Genomic DNA, 11,916 nt, shown 5'->3' on the forward strand with positions numbered 1-11,916 from the left:
GGGCATGTTATTGAATATTTAGCTAGACAGTAAAGGCTCCCTAAAAGATGTAGGCATTTGGGACTCACTTTGTAGAGCGATTTAAGACATGAAAGCTGAAAAATCTAAATAAAGAATGGTCGAAAAGACCCAAAAATGTTAGTCATACTACCAGTGGAAATTGTACGACTAGCAATCCTGCTGAAAAGGTGCCAAGTGCATATTTCCATTTAGGTTGTATACTCATGGTAATCACTTGCATTTCCTTTTGAGCAACTGCTTGATTAAGGGTTCATGCAGTATGTTAATGAATGCCTTTAGTAGGCCCGTTTCAGAAACCAATTCCACCCATTATAATCAAGTACTAAAGGAAGCTATTTGAAGTCCCAATTTGGGATTGAAGAAAAATGATTTACAGTCTTTTGGGGATTTTTTTCTCATTTTTCAATGTTTGTTGCATGGATTAATATTTTATTTATATTTATTTTATTTGTCAGATAATGTTTCCAGATTTTTATTAATTTTCAACTATTGTTTAATATATTTTCTTTGTGTGTTTGGATCAGAACATGGAGGGAATGTTTATGTAATGAAATAAGCAGAGAAACTGACTGTACAGAAGCTCATTCCAAGAGTTCAGCAGAACAGGAAGATCCTTAAAGAAGATAACCACAACAACAACAACTTGCATTTATATAGTGCTTTTAACAAAGTAAAACGTCCCAGGGCACTACACAGGAGCGATTATCAATCAAAATTTGACACCGAGCCACATAAGGAGAAATTTGGACAGGTGACTAAAAGCTTGGTCAAAGAGGGAGGTTTTTAGGAGCTTCTTAAAAGGAGAAGAGGAAGAGAGGCGAAGAGGTTTAGGGAGGGAATTCCAGATAAAGTCTATGAAGTGTGTCCTACGTTATCTACCTTCATACCACTTCAGGGCGCATCACCATGTGAAACTACACCAAGCAGTGCCCTCTGATAAGTTATTGCTACCCTACAGCTCAGAGGTACTTGCAAAATACCCCAGGATAAATGTTGGCTCTTACACTGGGAGGATCCCCCCGCTCTTCTCTGAATAGTGCCCTGGAAATGTTTACATCCACCTGAGAGGGTTAATGGTACCTCGGTTTAACAACTCATCCAAAAGATGACACCTCCACCATTGCAATAAGTCTCTCAGTACTGCACTGAAGTGTCATCCTAGATTATGTGCTCTAGTGCCTGGGGTGGGACTTGAACCCATGCCCTCTGACTCAGAGATAAGTGGACTGCCACTAAGCCAAGACTGACTCTTATTAAAGGAATGTTTTACATCATAAGTCATTACATGAAATGATCTTTTTCTATTATGAAAGTAAAACAAATAAAGAGACAAACCGAAATGCAGTGGTCACTTATACTTTCTGTGCCCTTTGCTGACCATCTCTTAAAAGCTCCATTTACGCTTTCATTGTTAGCAATAATAGACCCCCTCCCTCCCAATGGATATTGGTGGATAGTTGAGTCCCAAAATTTTGTTCTTGCACATATGGTACAACAATATCCTAGAATATCCTCGGCACAAAGGTGAAGACAAGTAAAATAGGGGAAAAAGCACGTCTAGAAATTTCCATTGACGACATTAGAGGATAGATTTGCATGGCATTCTCCTGTCACAGACATTCATTCATTTATTTTAAATGGATGAAGTACTTCATTAAAATAGCTGACAAGGGAATGCCACATAAATGTGTTAAATTCATCTGCTAATACAGTAGAAAGGTTACAGCACGGAAGGAGGCCGTTCGGCCCAGTGAGTCTATGCTGGCTCTATGCAAGAGCAATCCAGTTAGTCCCACGCCCCTGTCCGATCCCCGTAGCCCTGCAATTTTTTTTCCTTTCAAGTACTTATTCAGTTCCCTTTTGAAGGCCATGATTGAATCTGCCTCCACCACCCCCTGTGGCAGTGCATTCCTGATCCTAACCACTCGTGGTTTGTTAAAGTCAGTAACAGTTTCGAGAATATTCTTTGTATAAAGCACCAACAAGGAAACAAGGGACGTGATTCTAAAATTGCAATGGATTTTATATAAATTGAAAATTACTTGTATCTCCTCAGAAAAATTAGCACAATTAGACAAATATTCTTTACAAAACTTCTCAAAAGTTATTGTAAACATAACAGTTTTAATGCAAATATTACTTGCTACACATTACTGAGAAATAACTTAACAGCTTTTAACCTGCAAAACAAGAAGGGCATTCAGTACAAAAGTTCAAGAGCAAGTCAAACCATTCCTTCTAAAGGTATCATTGAATGAACTATATCCTCTGAAGTTGATCTTGAGCTCAAATCTGTGTACTGGATCAAAAAAAAACAAAATCTGCTTGGTCAATGGTGTAACACTGTTAGGATGGACTGATTTTGGGATGGTGATTAGTCCAGGCATGGTATCACATGGAAAAATCTGCAAAATTAGAGGCTCATTACAATTCTTAATGCACTGGCAGATTTGTAAATCATATGTATTATATTTCTGGAAATCACCATCTAGTCAAGGTCTTGAAAACTCTCTCCTGATTTAATAGGATGCTTAATCTTGGAGTATCTCAAAATTGCTTCTCCTTTTCTCAGATGGTCAACACTTGTAATAATATTTTGTTGTACGACATTACATTTATCCTGGAGATGCAGCTGCTACGGGTCACATTTGAAAATCTCCAACAGCATGTGTAGCATTCATCTAATTCTCTCAGTGTGGGGAAAGTATGGTCAGACAAAAATCAGTGGAATATTCTATAGTCACAGAACACCCTTGCTAAAATGGTAATTGTCGACATACCAGCCTGCAGAATGAGCCTCCACATCTATCCTCATGCAACAACCTCACACATGCACTTTCTAGCAAAATATCAATAGACAATAAATAGCAGGAAACCTGACACTTTTTCCCCTTCCCCAGCTCAGAAGCACCAAAGCTAATCACAGTAACCTTACTGCCACTCCCAACACAGAATGGGAATTGTGCTTGTTAGTCACTGCCCTCAGCATTGTAGCTATATAAATAGTGTTGTTCTCAATGTTGTGCACAAAACTTTTATAATAGGTACAAGGCCTGGAGCTGTTAAAAATATTCTGAAGTCATTAATGAAGAAAGAGACATTACACCAGTTTTTTTTTTAAAAACTGAGTAACCTATCAGAAGTCAAAATCACCAGCTGTTTGGGTAAAATGAACAAGCTCATATCACCCATGCTTTGTCTGGTCTTTGTTCGCAAAATGAATTGAATTCAGCTTCATTTATTACAACATTGTTGTTCACAATGGGGAACACAATGAGCCACTTGTGCATTTGGAAAGAATCAGTAAATCATTCAGAAAACAGGCACCCTACCATGAAATTCCTAAAAGGAAAGATCATTTTGCTGACATATATTTAGACAGAAGATCACATTATTTTATATCCTCTCAGAAACAAAAATTGGATAGATAGTTAAGTTGGAGCAAACTTTTAACAACAGGGCAAAATTATAAGCCGTCTTCTACAAATTGTATACCCATATGATGATGAATGGGCAGGGAAGAAGCCATGTAGTTTGGTGGTATCTAGGAATAATGGAAGGGAGGTTCTGGAGTCAGGGATTACAGTGATTAATATGTTGGAGATTGGTTACAAGAGTACTGGGGGACGATCCCATGGAATTGCAACAGCAGAATTGGGGTTGCAGGGTCTGGGAGCACCAGGGGTGATGTGTCAGGGGAAATGGCAGGTGATGGGAGTAGCAGATAGAGTGACAGACTCTGGGAAAATTGAAGGGATCCAGGGTATAGAGCTAGTTAGAAAGGATATGTCAGTCTCAAATCATTGAGAGTAGTCACAGTAAGCCAGAGAAGAGAGATGAATGTGGTGTGGAAATAATCGGGGGTTTGGGATATGCTACTATTATTTTACAAAGGGGCAAAAAAGAGAGTGAAGGAGGAAAAATGCTTCATCAATTCTCATCAAAATTTTAGAACATTAGTTTCACAGTACTGAACTAGGAAGCCATTTTACTTATTTAATGCATTTTACTGTAAAAATGCAGCATGCACTTTAAGCAAAGGATCCAAGCTTAGTGCTGGGAAAACAGTTTGGGTAAATACCACCACCCCTGCTCCAAGGAAACCCCATAGCCATGTACCAGCTTTAAATTTTTACGCTTTTACTGTGCCACTAAACTTGATGGCTCTCAGGCGACAGGCTGGGATTTCCTTGACCGCAGGGATGCAGGAAAAGCATAGGAAGTATTTTAGAAGCCTCAGGTAGTCAGCACTATGGAGAACAACATCACCTACCTTGGAGATAGAACTGGGAGGACTCAGATAAGCATAATTTTCAGCGTGACAGGTGTGACAGAAATAGATGTGTTAGAAGTTTGTGTTATATTTTAAGGGAGGCCATACTATACACGAGACTATATAGACACACCTATATATATTCTTTAATGTACTTTCTGCCACTTTTTAGTCTACTCCTTGTTACTTTGCAAAGAAAGGCCCACCAACAGTAATTTCAAGGCTATAAAGTAGTTTAATTCACAAAAAAAAGCAGATGAAATACAAATAACAGAAGCTATATAATAAAGGGATGTCATGCACAAGGCTTTATCTTTCCAGAGAATAATAAGGAAAGCAAATAATTGGTGTGAGGTTAATGAGGTTCCATTGTATCAGAACTGAGCATCTGTCACAGCTCCCTGTATAAATATCAAACAATCTACAAATTCTACTATGAACTAAAATCAATTCTTTAAATGTGGAAATATAATGACACATCTTATAGGCTTTCAAATTATTTTTATTGTCTTTATTAGTCAACAGCAGGATTTAGGTGGTTGAGAACCATCTACAACTTAGTGATAATGAATTTGACTTTTGAACTATCATTAATCAATCTGATGTTGTTCCTGAGATCCAAGAGTTTGGTATGCCCCTTTATTGTTTTCAGTGGGTCAGTCGGCAAATGTTAAATGACTCATGGTGAAGTTTCCTGTGCCCAACTCAATGAGACTGCTAAATCAAAAGCAAAATACTGCGGATGCTGGGAATCTGATATAAAAACAGAAAATCCTGGAAATACTTGGCAAGTCAGGCAGCATCTGTGGAGAAAGAAACAAAGTTAACATTTCAGGTTAATGACCCTTCGTCAGAACTGGAAAAAGTTGAAGATTAAACTGTACAGAGCCAGGGAAGGGAGGGGGGTGGTGGGTGGTGGTGGTGGTGGTGGGGAAGAATGAGGAAGGGGCGGAGGAGGAAAGAACTAAAGGGAAGGTCACTGATAAAGTGGAGGGCAGCACCGGGTCCAACTCTCCAACACCTCCTCCTACCTCCCCCTGGACGATGACCCAACTGCCGAACATCAAGCCATAGTTTCCCAGACAGTCACTGACCTCATCCATCTGGAGATTTCCCCCCACGGCCTCCAACCTCAGTCCCCCAACCTTGCACAGCCCGCTTCTACCTCCTTCCCAAGATCCACAAACAGGATTGCCCTGGGAGACCCATCTTTCCAGCCTGCTCCTGCCTCACGGAACATATTTCTTCCTATCTCAACTCTATTTTTTTCTCCCCTTGTCCAATCTCTTCCAATGCCCTCCACCACTTTAAACAGTTTCCAGTTCCCCGGCCCTAATTGTCTCCTTTTCACCGTGGATGTCCAGTCCCTCTACACCTCCATCTCCCAACAGGACGGCCTGTGGGTCCTCCGCTTCTTCCTTGAATGGAGGCCCAACCAGTCGTAGTCGTAGTCCTCCTCCTCCTCGCTGAACTTGTTCTTACGTTGAACAACTCCTCTGTGACTCCGTTCACATCCTCCTAATAAAAGGTGTTGCTATAGAAACTCGTATAGGTCCTAGCTACACCTGCCTTTTTGTGGGATACATGGATTCCTTGTTCCAGCCCTACTCAGGTCCCCTCCCTCACCTCTTTTTCCAGTACATTAATGACTATTGGTGCTACTTCCTGCTCACGCCCCAAACTGCAAAATTTCATCAACCTTGCTTCCAATTTCCACCTCGCCTTCACATGGTCCATCTCCAACTCTTCCCTTCCTCGACTTCTCCATCTCCATTTCTGGGGATAAGCTGTCAACCAATATCTAATATAGGTCCACTGACTCCCACAGCTACCTTGATTACACTTCCTCCCACCCCGCTTCCTGTAAGGACTCTATTCCCTTCTCCCAGTTTGTCGCTCTCCCTCGCATCTGTTCTGACGATACCACCTTCCACACCAGTGCTTCCAACATGTCTTCCTTTCTCCTCAACCAAGGATTCTCCTCCAATGCGGTTGACAGGGCCCGACCGTGTCCGTCCTATTTCTCGTACTTCTGCCCTCACCCTTCCTCTCCCTCCCAGAACCATGATAGGATCCCCCTTATCCTCATCTTCTACCCCACCAGCCTCCACATTCAACGTATTATCCTCCGCCATTTCAGTCACCTCCAGCGCAAGCCCACCACCAAACACATCTTCGCCTCCCCTTTCAGCATTCCGAAGGGACTATTCCCTCCGCAACACCCTAGTCCACTCTTCCATCACCCGTTTTCCTGCCCATGGCACCTTCCCGTGCCAGCGCAGGAGATGCAACACCTGCCCTTTCACTTCCTTCTCACATCCAGGTGAAACAACAATTTACTTGTACTTATTTCAATTTAGTATACTAGTCACTGCTCACAATGCGGAGACCAAACACAGATTGGGCGATCGCTTTGCTGAACACCTCCACACAGTCCGCAGGCATGACCCTGACCTGTTGGTTGCTTGCCATTTTAATTCCCCGTCCCACTCCCACAATGGCCTCTCTGTCCTCAGCCTCTTACACCGTTCCAATGAAGCTCAATGGAAGCTCGAGGAACAGCACCTCATTTTTCGTTTAGGCACTTTACAACCTTCTGGACTCAACATTGATTTCAAGAACTTCAGATCATAACCACTGCTCCCCTTTTCTTCAGACAGCAAGTGCTGCTAATGGTTCTGATGTTGCCATTTACTGCTCTCTAGACCCATCTATTGTTTCTTTACTTATCCTATTCCCACTCTCCATGCCTTGCATCATCATCCCTTTTGCAATTTAATCACTCCTGCCCTCCACCCTATCAGAGACCTTCCCTTTTGTTCTTTCCTCCCCACCCCCCAACATTTCCTGGCTCTGTACTTGCTTAACAACTGTTTAATCTTCAACTTTTTCCAGTTGTGACGAAGAGTCATTGGCCTGAAATGTTAACTGTTTCTTTCTTCACAGATGCTGCCTGACTTGCCAAGTATTTCCAGCATTCTCTGTTTTTATTTCAATGAGACTGCTGCTGATCTGAGTTTGGACAGGAGCTGCTGCTTGGTATGAATGTGCATTTTACACCTGGTGAGGTAGTCATAATATTTCATTCTAAGCATAACCCAATAGCAGTTGGTTGTTTAGCTTATTCAACTAGTTTTCAGGTTCCTGTGCGAGAACCAGCTGTCATCGTCAGAGTAGAACTGAGAGGGAGTACTTGTTGGGGTTTAAATCTAGCAAAATAAACCGTAATTTATCACAACTATAGATTACCTCACAAGAGGTTTGCACCTTTTTGTTATTTCTAAAAAAGGCCATAATTTAAATGAAGTTGTCAATTATCTCAATGAATTCATGGCAGGAGTTTGTCACAGATGGGTCCAACTGCCTTTATAATCAAAGGCCTGTGAGGGAAAGCCATCGTACCTTACACACCTGGCCAATCTGGCACCAAACAGGAGTGGGGCCAGAATAAGCCCATAAAAGATGAGCGACTTTAATCTTTTGTTTGGTTTTGCTTTGAACCGTGCCAGCATGACTTCCACCGGAAGTTAAAATTGGGGCTATGCTGTCCATAAAATTTATTTCAACCAAGTTTTTAGCTGGATCGTTGTAATTTACTTGTCAGTAGCCCCTAATGTGTCCATCACATGATCAACATCATTTACCATTTCCTAAGGGAAGAATTTACCTTTCAATATCTAATATATCCCCAACTACATTCAATTAGTTCAAGTTTGAATAGGCCCCATACTTTTTAAGACGATACAATAATCTATTATGGGGACAGAAGTGAGAGCCCATAGATTTGGAATCTTTAAAAGGAAGAAAGATTGGATACACAAAATTAGGTCACTGTAACCTTCATTGACTGACCTTTCTGCACTCAGGCTTTGAGCATGCATACTCTATTGTCCTTTTATAGACACTCAGCACTTCTGGTGATGGATTGATTATGCTTTTCAAATTCACCAATTTGTCTTTTGTACATTATGGCTAATGTCTGTGTAGCAGTTACTACAATTCACTGCCATTGTGTACAAAACATTGTCATTTTGTCCCCTTATACTTGTATATACTCATTCAAGTTCATTCAACAGATATAAATAAAATGAAAAAAAGTTACTCAACAATGTCACAAGTTCAGGAGTGCAGGCAGATAGACATGAAATAAAACCTCCAGAAGGCATGGATAAGCATAGAAATTAAGAGAAGAGCTGAAGGTCATCCCTTAGAATGAACGGCATGTGGAGCTATTCATTATCAATTCCCGGCTGACCATTCTGTACATATAATGACATTTATGAAACTTTAATACAATTATGACTTAAAATAAAAATCAGCCAAGAAAAAAAACTTTAAAATTTTAAGCATTTTATGGTCATAGGTTTACAATGAAGAAAAGACTTTGGGGGGTTAAATTAGGTTGTGTAGCACCTGTTTTTCAGAGGATACGCAGCCTCCCAAGACACCAAAATGACGGGTGAGAAGAGTGCGCACACTTCCAACTGGAAGTGCATCATCTGCCATATCGGGTAAGGACAAATAAGAGGCATCCTTTACCCACACCTGAAGCAGGCCTTAGGCCCTTTGCATATGCAAATAAGGGGCCTAATGCTTGCTTCAGATCACTACTGTAACTTTGGTTTGCCCTGAGGCAGCCAGTGCCAATGTGGGCTGCCTCAGGGTAAACCAACCCCAAACATCACCTAAATAAAAAAAAAGGTAAGTACTCACCACATTCCGATCCAAGCATCCAGGTCACCTCCACTCCAGGTCCCAAGATCCCCGACCTCCCTCAATGCCCCCCAAGCCCAACCACCAGGCTCCCCGATCTCCCCCTTCCTCCAACCAGTACTCCAAAGCCACAATCTCCATGCCTGACCCTCCCCACCCCCGACAGGCACTCTGAGACCCTCTGGACCACTAACCTTATGCTGGCTCCTCCCACAGTACCATCTTCATTATGATGAGGTCTGAGGCCCAATATGTGGGGCGCCTCAGACCTCACCATTTGTGCAAGGGGGAACAATGCTGCGCCGGGGTGGGGTGGGGTGGAGGGACCCAAAAGTGGGCGCTCCAGAATTTAACCCCCATAACTTCTAAATACTTTACTTTTTTTAAGTTTGAAAACCATGTTTGGTTACAAAAACATTCTCCCTCTCATTTGTTGTCCTCTCCTCACCATGCTGTTGGTTCCCTTTCGTTATATGATGTACAATTTTCTGAGTAGAAGCTTCAGTAGCAATTCTGTTCTCTGGTCTTTTACAAAGGTGTCCTGTACTGGGTCATTGGAAACTGAGGAAAAAAACAGCCCATGGTTCATTTGCTGTTCCATTTACATTCCCTCCCTGAAAGGAGACACTTTGCCTCTGAGCAAGTATCCTGACAAGTCCCAGGCATTTCTAAGAGGTTGGTTTGTAGAGACAGAGCTCCTCATCTCTGGGTTGACAAAGACATGCTGGGTCAGTCTGCAGCTAGATAAGGGATGTGATTACTAAGAACAATTGAAATTATTTGGATCATTGAAAGACTGCTGAAACAGTAAACACCATAGAACATATCATTAAAAGACTGCTGAAACAGTTAGCACCACAGAATTGATCATTGAAAGACTGCTGAAGCAGTTTAGCACCACAGAACTGATCATTGAAAAACAGCTGAAACAGTTAGCACCACAGAACTGATCACTGAAAGACTGCTGAAACAGTTAGCACCATAGAATTGATCATTGAAAAACAGCTGAAACAGTTAGCACCACAGAACTGATCACTGAAAGACTGCTGAAACAGTTAACACCATAGAATTGATCATTGAAAAACAGCTGAAACAGTTAGCACCATAGAACTGATCATTGAAAGACTGCTGAAGCAGTCTAGCACTGTAGAATTGATATCAGCAGGACATAGCAGCCGAATAATATAAAAACAGTACATGTGGGACCCCAATTTTAGAGCTCTCAGGAAGGTTGGAGGTCCACAACCCTACAGAAGCCAAGTTTGATCATCTTGAAATCTGTGGGAAAAACTAGGTTGTACAAATGTTTGTTGTTGGGTCTTTAATAAAGTTTGCTGTTACAAACGCACTTGTGTCTAAACCAAGTGGAATATTATTGAAAAGGATTAACCACCCTTGGTATTCGTAATAATATTTTCCAACAGCCTCCACTTGTCATCTCCCCAGATGGCACAGTTAAAACCAGGAACCCACCATATAGGGAAAGTAAAGAAATTATATCCCACTATTCCATGCCATTAATATATTAGCTTGGCCATCTCCTTAATAACATACAGGTTAGTTCTAGGGGGGATTTCTGAATCACATTGTGGAGCCACTACCTGATGTGCCCATAATTGATGTTAAGGGATCAAGAGCAAGTGAGGAATCAATTTTATGTGTAGCCCCTAAGGTTAAAAACCTGCTGAACTTTGTTGAGAGTGGCAGTCTTCACAGAGGTTACAAACAGCCTGATCTCAAGGTTGATTACACATTGATTACATTTAGATCTGGTATTTCTCATGATTCCTGCATGTTTAGAGACTAATTTATATGTAGTATAGCCATAATTGGTATATTCTATGCTTTGCTTAATCTTAACACCAGCAGCTTCTGCTAAGCCCTGGAACTTCTTGATAAAGATGGGTACTAGCTGCTGCAAAGTGTATAAAGGTCCAGGAATGTAATGTAGTTAGAAACATATAAGAAGGGGCGCAATTGTAACATGAGGTGGAAGACGAAGATTTAGAAAGTTGAACTCAACGATTGTAATGTGTGATCTTCTACAGCAAAGCATCACTGTGTATTTCGGGGCATTGTCTGTGTGAGTATGTTCATCTAACCCTTAATAAACTTGGAAGTGTTTGACTCCTGTGTCTAGAACTCCCATTCCTGGTACATAGACAAGGACTACAGCCTCTGTAGACATTGCGACAACGGATGAACGGACACTGCGCAACAATCGCCAGACAGGAGGGTTCCCTCCCAGTCGGGGAACACTTCAGCAGTCAAGGACATTCAGCTACCGATCTTCGGGTAAGCGTTCTCCAAGGTGGCCTTCGAGACACATGACAACGCAAAATCGTCGAGCAGAAATTGATAGCCAAGTTCCGCACCCATGAGGACGGCCTCAACCGGGATCTTGGGTTCATGTCACGCTACACGTAACCCCACCAGCGGAAAAAAAAGTTATCTGTTTTTAATACAACTGGTCATTCTCTCTCTCTCTGCCTTTCGGGTCTCTTTCTCTCTTTGTCTGTGTAATCTGACCCATTGTGTAATGGCTAACCTGTCTGAACACCAACGACACCTTTGATTGCTGTGACCGTCTTCCAGCCTAATATATGCTATGCGATTTTAGAACCTCACTCACCTGACGAAGGAGGTAAGCTCCGAAAGCTTGTGATTTTCAAATAAAACTGTTGGACTATAACCTGGTGTTGTAAGATTGCTTACATTTATCCTTACAATGTCACTCAATCATCAGTCAATGAACCCTGAGGTGGTATAGAAATCAACATCAAAAGTAAAGGTACCTTCGACAGTGTAAGAGATTTATTTTCTCTTCTAACGTTCTCACCTTCTCTCTTAATAGTGCTGACTCATATTGGGATACTCACCATACCTCCTGAAGTTTTAATATAATTCTG

General features: G+C 41.6%; 1 long non-coding RNA gene across 1 annotated transcript in view; it reads left to right on the forward strand.

Annotated features, from left to right (window-relative positions):
- Positions 1-11,493, forward strand: part of LOC137332740 (uncharacterized) — a 307,773-nt gene extending 296,280 nt beyond the window's left edge. Inside the window, exon 3 of the long non-coding RNA XR_010965735.1 lies at positions 11,148-11,493. This is a non-coding gene — a long non-coding RNA (uncharacterized lncRNA). The remainder of the gene's footprint in view (positions 1-11,147) is intronic.
- Positions 11,494-11,916: the final 423 nt, after the last annotated feature.

Source organism: Heptranchias perlo, chromosome 15 (genome assembly GCF_035084215.1).
Source record: "Heptranchias perlo isolate sHepPer1 chromosome 15, sHepPer1.hap1, whole genome shotgun sequence".
In the NCBI taxonomy this organism is placed as follows: domain Eukaryota; kingdom Metazoa; phylum Chordata; class Chondrichthyes; order Hexanchiformes; family Hexanchidae; genus Heptranchias; species Heptranchias perlo.